Here is a 9,035-nt window from a genome sequence, read left to right as displayed (position 1 = left end):
AGTTTCACTGTCGGTAGTAATTAATACACATTTAGTTGTAATCTAACCGTTTAACTGTTCTTCTTGCTCTGCTGTACTATTAATAAACAAAGTCGTTATTTCTTAATCAAATCCAAAGTGGACAAATTCCTGGCTGCTGCTGATCATGAGACATAGCCAAGTATCTTTTGACAACAGCTCCATCTAGTGTCAGAACTGTGGACACACAGCTTCCTATCAGTGTTGAATTAAGCTGTTAAAGAGAAGAAATCTGGATCTCCCAGGCCTTGACATGTGCTGGTGCATACAAGCATAATAAGAGAGGCATAGCTCATAGCAGTTTCAGACTGGGAGTGATTGGATCACAATGTGCATGTAATGTGCAAATCACTGTCCACTTGAATTACATGAAAGGAAGGCTGAACTTGCTTTCTTTTTGAAAAGCATGTGAGGCAATGTGTTTTTTCTTAAGGAAGAATGTTTTCTTCACTCCTCTCCTTCCCTGATCTTAAACAGAAAGGGTATGCAGTGCTCAGAAACAACATTTCAGTGACACCTTTTAATAATGGAAAAACTAAAATTCAATTACAATGCACATAAAAACGCATTCAGCACACTTAAGCTAAGCTTGTCAAAAGTTAAAGATCCTGCCTTTCTGTGCTGTTCCAGTGCCAAGATTGAGAGAAAGAAAAGTCTGAATGATCAAGTTCCAGCTGCAGGAAGGACCTTGAACAGAACCAGATCAGGACCTTCACACTGAATGTAAACTGTCTGGATGGCAAGATAAAATTTATCTATATAGATAATCATGTGTAGCATTTATTCTGCACATTTTAGAAAATGCAGATTGCTCTATTTAAAGACTGACAATATAATTTTATATTATGTGAATATTATGTGATATGTGAAAATGAGAGATGGTAGGGAGTCAGGAAAGGCCTTCGGGGTACGCCAGCAGCACTTTAACAAGCCATGGGTGACTTTGCCTCAGCAATCCATCTTAAGTGTCGTTTCAACACTCTCAAAACTCAAGGGACTTTAATAAGACTGACCCTTAATGGATGAAAGAGCATGTGAACACTCCAGCACCACATCTTACCCAGAAGGCATTGTGAATTCTTGGATGTTCCTCTGCACAATGTTCATTGAAAGAAAAGGTGATAAGTGAGTAAACATTTAGAGCCCATCTGCAATCCTGCTCGCATCATCATCATTCATTACGCTTTCTTAGAGAGCCTGCCTCGGGGCAAGTCTTCACCATTTTCAGTCCTCTGCTCCTCTTGAGCCCTAACACCCCCCGAGCCAAAGGCCACTCGATGTATGGTGTCTGTATCACCACATGCAGAGAGGACATGAAGAAGGACAAACAGACACTGAAGCACACTAGAGACTTGTTTGTCCTCCCAGAAGAAAGGCCCCAATAAATTGGTTGTTTGTTAAAGGCAGTCTGATTGTGCCACACCATACAGTGCAACGAAGTATGAATTTGAATGTCCTCTGTAACGTTCACACTTCTAATGAACTATCGACTCAAACAACTAAATATTCTGTGTTTGTACCCTGATTTTTTTGGATGAAGAGTTAGGAATCTGTGGTTTTGGAATTTAAGTTAGCTCCATCAGTCAGATCTGTAGAGGAAGATTAAAAACTGGACCTAAATGAGAATATTATTCCATCTCGTATAAATCTTTTTTTTTTTATTACCCACTTTCAGTCACTGAATGCAGACTTCTAGCAAGTGTGAGAATCTTTAATTTTGTGATAGTTTGGCAGAGAGCATAAAATGTTAGCGTATGAGCCATTTGCATCGCAGTAATGTCAATCAATAAACTATATCCCCATGGACTGTACACATCCATTTCATTATATGCTTCTTCGATCAATTTTCTCTCTCTTTACTGATCCTGCCTCAGTATCAGCCATAATCACAAAATATAATGTCAAAAATAAAATTCTCTCAAGAAAAATCTCCCCCTGCTTCCTTTTAACTGGCTAGCAGAACAGCCAGTGCAAAGGCTGTATTCAAAACCAGCTCCTATACTAGAGGGAGGCACTGATTTGGGTAAAATGTAGCATGTAGTATGCAGTATGCAAAGAAAAGCTAAATGTGGTGTGAGTGAATCTGGTTACTTTAAATCATCACACAGGCATTCTCTCAGGGGAATGTTCATCTTTCAGAAAAATCGTGAAAATCCATATTTATAATTTCTCTTTTTTTAGAGCATAAGGGAATGCTACACAGTTTTGGAGGTTTTCCATTAGCGAGGGCTCTTCCTGTGATAAACCTAACACTTGAAGAGACTCAAGGTGCAAGGATCACTGGAAAATATGAGTCAAATAATTCCAAAATTTAATTGACATGAGGAAACGCAGAACAGAAAATCAGTCCATGCATGATGTCACAATTCCGGTCTGCATGCTGTAAAGCACTGTGTTGCAGGGAACCGGACATGCATCAGGAATAGACAAAGCCAGCCTCCTCACTGATGGACTAATTTCCTCGTTTAGGTAAGAAGCATTGGCATGAAGTCGAGGCTGTTTCATAACCAGATTTATGCCACCACAAGGCAGAAATGTCTGCCATTCTCCCTCAGCCTGAACTTTAAAAACACTGCATAAAGCATCAATGGGTAGGAGCATGGTGATCATAACTGTGTGTTTATGAAGCACACACATGACTTTTCATAAAATTCTCTCACATCTAGACAAGGCAAAACTTGTGAGCTCTTTAAAACACTTGCTGTTCTTCAGAAAAGTTTGTTGAAACGTTACATAATGACACTGAAGTGGATAACTGAGTGATTGGCTTTATGCCCTACATTATTCAAGCTGTTCTAGGTTACACAGACTAACACTTGTGTATAGAACCACTGAAATATAACTGTGATAAGAAAAGAGGAGCTCTGGCATGACATGCGGTTAACGAGATAATGAGCAAAACCAAAAACTGAGCAAAAAACAGAAAAGAACAGAAAATACATGCTCATGAAAAGGTCTCTCTCTGATTGGTTCTGCTCACAGCAGCATATTTTTTGGAGGAAGCCTGTGAGGAAAACAGGACAATCAATTCTCACAGTTGGTATTTTTTTCCAGTGTGTGTCTGCTCCCTGGAAGAACTGAAAACTAGCCTTGACATGTATTTTCAGGGTTTATACCAACAGTCAAGGTCACGTGAAATGATCAGATTGCTGAAAGCAGTTTGTCTGCATGCAAATATAAACTTGAATGCATGTGTCCTCTCGAGTACCATTAATCTCATAAAGGCTCATTTTTTAGCTGAATCTACCACCTGGGAGGTCTAATGCGTTAATACGCGCTTTAAAACCAAATGAATTCAAGTGGAGAAAAAAAAGGCCAAAAAAAAAAATAAATAAATAAATAAATGAAATGATGTTATAGGACAGAACAATGGAATAATGATCCAAACATAGAGGAACTCCCATGAGAGCAGGCTTACAGGACCAAAGAAAGAAGATCATGAATAATGTACCAATAGTCCATTACACACACACACACACACACACACACACACACACACACACACACACACACACACACACACACACACACACACACACACACACACACACACACACACACACACACACACACACAGTCCTTTTATGCCATTTCTCTGTTCATCTTTCCATCTTCCCTCAGGATTCTCACGTCTTTCATCCTCTTTACACTGTCTGTCTGTTTTCTGTCTTTTTCCAGACTGCTCGTGGAAAAGCAAAATTTGTGAATACAGCAGGTACCTCCATGCGACGGGAGGCCTGAAGGACAAGCACAGAGCCCAGGACTGTGGGTGTCTGTCCAGCTGTCTCATTAATGAGGACAGTTTGGGCTTTTTGATGGTCCCTGCTGGATTTCATTTATACCATGACCTCTCTGCTCTCTGCTTGCTTTGTTAAATGATTAATTAATGAATTTGATTTAACATGATCTGATGGCTCTGTGTGTGTGTGTGTGTGTGTGTGTGTGTGTGTGTGTGTGTGTGTGTGTGTGTGTGTGTGTGTGTGTGTGTGTGTGTGTGTGTGTGTGTGTGTGTGTGTTTACTTTATGCTTTATGTAAGAGCAGCCGATTAGCTATTTTTCACTCAGTAATTGAATAATTTCTGTCACTCCGAAATTGGAAAACTGCTGCTTCACCTGCCACTGCACAAAGGATGGACAAAATAATCTGTGAAAGCAGGTTGATGAGAACCACGTCGTTCTTGACTCTCTGTTAATGCTTTGTCATAATGGTTTTGTCTTCACGCAAATATTTGAGGCCATATCTTTTTCTTTTTTTTTTTATATCAGTGAATTATGAGACTGAGCTGTTCATGAAGTCCGGCAGATAGAGGTGGGTTTGCTGCTTCAGTTATGACGCTGTTACTTGAACAAAATTAAGGACAAACAAGCAGGGAATCAATTCCACAAGGGACGTTGCTAACAAGCACCAAACACACACATCTTGTTCATTTGGGCCTATGTACGGCTTCCACGTTGTAACTGATTGCTAGTAAAAAGCTCTGGTTCTGAGAATGGGTCAGTGCGCTGTGAGCTGTGGACTAAATCACTGTGGCATGTTTACTCATTAAAGCTGGAGACACAGAGAGAGAATAAAGAGAGGCGAGAAACTCATAGTTTTCCTTCTGAAGTTTTTGGGAGTTTTGTCACACATCACCCTGTAGCTGAGGATTCACCATGTTCAAATGGCAGAATGGCAAAAATGCACATGCTTTGGTGGTGATAATGATGGTGGTACACTGATGCCTGTGTTAGGGCGTCTGCATGCTTTCATATGGGCGTACAGCATGTGTGTCAATATCTGTACTTTGTGTTGTGCTAATGATGCTAATGATGCCAACAGTGTGTGTATGCGTGACTGGAGAAAGACTTTGCTTACTTTTTTTGTGCCAGTTTGAGTCATTATTTGAGAATAGTAGAGAGATGTGAAAAACAGGCCAGATAATATCTCTCACTGCGGCACTTTAGCGCAGATATAAGGAAAACAGAGAGGTAAACACAAGAGCATTCTGTCAATAAGCCACTGCTTTTAAATGAGTCTAGCTTATTTATTCAAACCAGACTCAGAACTATTTAACAACAGTTTCTTTTTTTGCTTTTTGAAATGGGAAAATACCAAAATTATTGTCGAATCACCAACAAAGCATCTTTATTTGAAGATATAACAGCTTGGCCTCCTGAAATATTCAGAGAGAACTCCCTGCTTTTAATCACTGATGTGGCGCAGCCGGATTCAAAGCCTGATTGGACTCAAGGGACTCAAAAATTTAGCCTTTGATGATCAACCCTCCAATATGCACCCACTTTCAAAATCTCCAAACCACCCACATGGTAACTGCTTGCTGCCACTGACCTAGACATGCAGGATTTTGAAGCCATTGGTCAAAGGGGACAGATGGTCCAACTGAGGTTCTGTGAATCCACCAAAGGGCTGAATGCCTCGGTGCATAGGAAAATTAGGAAACTGAAAGGTCTGTTTCTCCCGTGGTCTCTCTGTGCCAACCCGATCCTGGTGGTGTGAGGAACTCGCATGCATCTCTTCATTCATTCATTCCCTCTAAAGCATCTTGTCTTGCTTTTTTATCTGGCTCTGGCAAGTCCTTGTTTATTACAACTTGGGCCCGATTTTCACAGTTTTGGCCATTGTTCCCATCAGTAATAACAGTATTCTACTTGCCAAGTTGATTGCCGAGATCTGGGATCATGGTGCGTTTGCTTAAAAAGAACATCAAAAATAAGTACAAGAGCATCTGACAGTCATGCAGATTTTAAACAAAAAGCAAGACAGCCAAACATGAGCATGCACACAGTCTCCTGAACAATGAGGGATTAGAACTGACATTTTAGTTGTGTGTTTTACCTGCAAATACAGTGCGTTTACCATCTGACTAAACGCTTGGTTTGCTTACAACCTCTCTGATTATCAGGCTGTTCATTTCTTTCCCTATCTAACTATAGTTGAGCAAACCTTTCTGAGTACACCCTCATCATTACCGTGAGAAATTGCCAAAGTTATTCAGATTAAACCAATGTTCTGATAAACTGGGGCTTTCCTTTAAAGCTGTAGGTGTCTGTGTATCCTTAATATTACTGTAAGAAACAGGCAAAAACAGAAAATGTGCTGGTGTAAAAGCACAGCGTGTCAGCATTGCAAGCCTCTGGCAGCCTAAGGGCTGCGTCTGTGTTTGCTTTCTTTTAGCCCAATCTCTTATGCTCTTTAACACTCTCCTCTGCTCCAGGCGCCGTCTGCACACACAACATCTCCCTGGTATCTGTAGCAAGCAGCATCCATGTGCCTTTGCTTCAGCTCATCCCTGAGCAGCACTAAAAGACAAGCAAGAGAACAGGGATATAAACGCCATTATTTTGAACCCTTACTCATCTAACAAAGGCTAATAACAAGCATGAATGTTTCCTTTTGATGACTCTAATTCACATTCATGTAGTTGAGGATATTCAGTACCTCACTCCTCCATTAATAATTACTGTCAACCTCTTCTAAATGAACTGCAAACTGAACTAGTTGTAGCACACAAGAGTGTTCTGAATTCTCTCAAATCATTTTCATTTTTCAGTAAAAGGAAATTTGTCTGGTATCTTGGTTGCTGATTACAGTACTCAAATCACTCTTCACGTTACAGCATGAAGAGACCCAACATCTTTTGCCAGCTTTATCTTTTTTCCTCAGCAGAGGAAGCTCATAAATTGCCTCATAATTCAGTCCTTTTTTTGTCAGTTTCATACCACAAAGTCATATTCATGAGAATGTGCAGCTTGTTTACATACTCACTGCATGTTGTCAACAGTCAGATACTTGCCTGATTTTAAGATTGGCCTAATATTCGACAAGATGAGATAAAATGCTACATCTTTTCTATAAATTGTATTCTAACTCAGAACACATATGAAATGCAATATGCAGTGATTGCTACAGTTTGAGTCTTGCAGATCCAAAGGTGAAACAACACATATTAAAACCCTCTCGCTGCTGCTGCTGCTTGGCCCCAGAAGCCTAAAGCTTCATTTTCTTTGAATTGAGGATGAACTTTTGCTCCTGTATCTCAGTTTGTATTTCTCCTTTGGATATCCAGAGTTTTAAAGTGCCTCTGTTGATCTCTCATCCCCATCTTACTTGATGCCTCTATCTCCCTTCTCTCTCTCTTCTTTAAAGTAGCAAGATCCAAAGGCTTCCTCCTTCACTGTACAACTTAGCCAAAATCAGCCTGAATGACATGTCAAAAGAAAATATCCAATTACTTCTTTGATAGGGCGTATTGGCACATTCACTAATGCTGTACACCAGGCAGCCATGCAGCATTAATCTCTTGAGGGGCCAGACTGCTGCAGCCATTGAAACTGGTTGGAAAACAAGAGTAAAGAAAGCAGTTAAGAAACACTATCAACACATAAACTACCATATTCGTAAGGCAAGTTCAGAAAGGTCATAGAGGAGCCACTCTTGACAGAAAAAAACCTGCATGGAAGGAGAAAACAGGAAGCTGGCGGAGGAGATTTCAGTTATCAGACTGAAATGGCAAGCTGCGTCAAAGCGCTCTCTCAAGTTAAGCGGAGACAATGGAGAAGCTGGAAAATGGAGAGCGGAAGAAGGGAAGTTGAAAAGAACTTGGAAACATGGCGATGATGAGAATTCAACTCATTATCAGTGGCCGCTGTGTACTCCCATTACCACACAGCTGAAAAGCCAACCTTCTTTTTCTTTTCTTTTTTTTGCCAAAGCAGCACTCGTTTCATCAGGATGCAAAAACAGCCCAAGGACAATGCACTTGAAAGCATGAAGGGAAGAATCACAGAAACACTGACTGAAATGAAGTGGGACAGCGTGGCTGGAAAACCAGAGTACACCATACTGCTAGTCATCTGAAATGGATTTGTAGTGAACTGCAGAGAATCTTGGGGTCCAGATACCAAGAGGGGTCTCTTATACAGACTCCTACGTCCTGGTCCAATGGGCTTTAAGCAATGTGAAAATGGCTTTGGACTCATCAGTTTTTTTACAGTTGGTAACCCACATTTCTCTATACTGAGCTGACTTTATAAAATTCTTCAGACACTCCTGATTGTTGACACGAAGCCCACCACAACACTTCACAATGCACCATCTCAGAATCAGACACAAGCACAAAATGAAACTAAAGTAATTCCACTAAAGCAATACAAAGCTCTACATATCCACCATACACACTTTATTAGGATAATTATAGCTACTCACCACCGTCTTCTGCATTTGGCCACAAGTTCTCATCGTCAGCACATCTGCTGTCCTCTCCTTGAACACGACCGAGAAAAGATCTCTTTGCATGTCTGATCCATCCCTGGAAATCCTCTCCACATATGTCCAGACATCCAGCATTCATTGCGACTGTGTGGCTGGTAGTCAGAAACTTTCCACCTCCATGAGGACAAGAATTCTCCTGCGGGGCTGAAGAATGGAGAGCAAGGAGGGAGGAAAAGAGACACCATCCTGTGACGGGCTGTAAACCTCCATGTGACTGGACAAGAACGGTGAAACACGACATCATGCTCGGAAATTACAAACCTTCTGCCTCTCTTGCCTCCTTTCCTTAGCTGTCTTTCCTTGATGTCATCAAGGAGTGAGCGTAGTCACTCACTGTTGTGTTTCCTCATTAGGAGTTTATGCATTTAAATTTCTTTTTAGATGTAGCAGAATGCGATAAGTTGCAGCCTCATTTACAGTAATATTGTGTTGGGTTTTGCACATAAATTTAACTGTTTTCACAGATTATGTAAACATGTGCAAAATGGAGTCTAAATACACAAGTTTTGATGGTGGTTGACTTTGTATGAGAACACAGTTTATGAATTTTGAAAGATGTGCTCATTGAATGGATTTTGTGCCAAAGCAATTAGAAGTGATTTGCAGTTTAGTCCACGTTGACTTCTGCTGTGCTGAGTGTGCTAAGAGTTTTGAAAAAGTGAACTTGAGAAATGTGTTAAAAGAATCATGTTAACACTTTTTCTACTGAGTAAAGAAGTAGCATTTCATTGTGATCTCTGATAGC

Source organism: Chaetodon trifascialis, chromosome 2 (genome assembly GCF_039877785.1).
Source record: "Chaetodon trifascialis isolate fChaTrf1 chromosome 2, fChaTrf1.hap1, whole genome shotgun sequence".
NCBI classification, from domain to species: Eukaryota; Metazoa; Chordata; class Actinopteri; order Chaetodontiformes; family Chaetodontidae; genus Chaetodon; species Chaetodon trifascialis.
Note: the sequence above shows the minus strand (reverse complement) of the source record.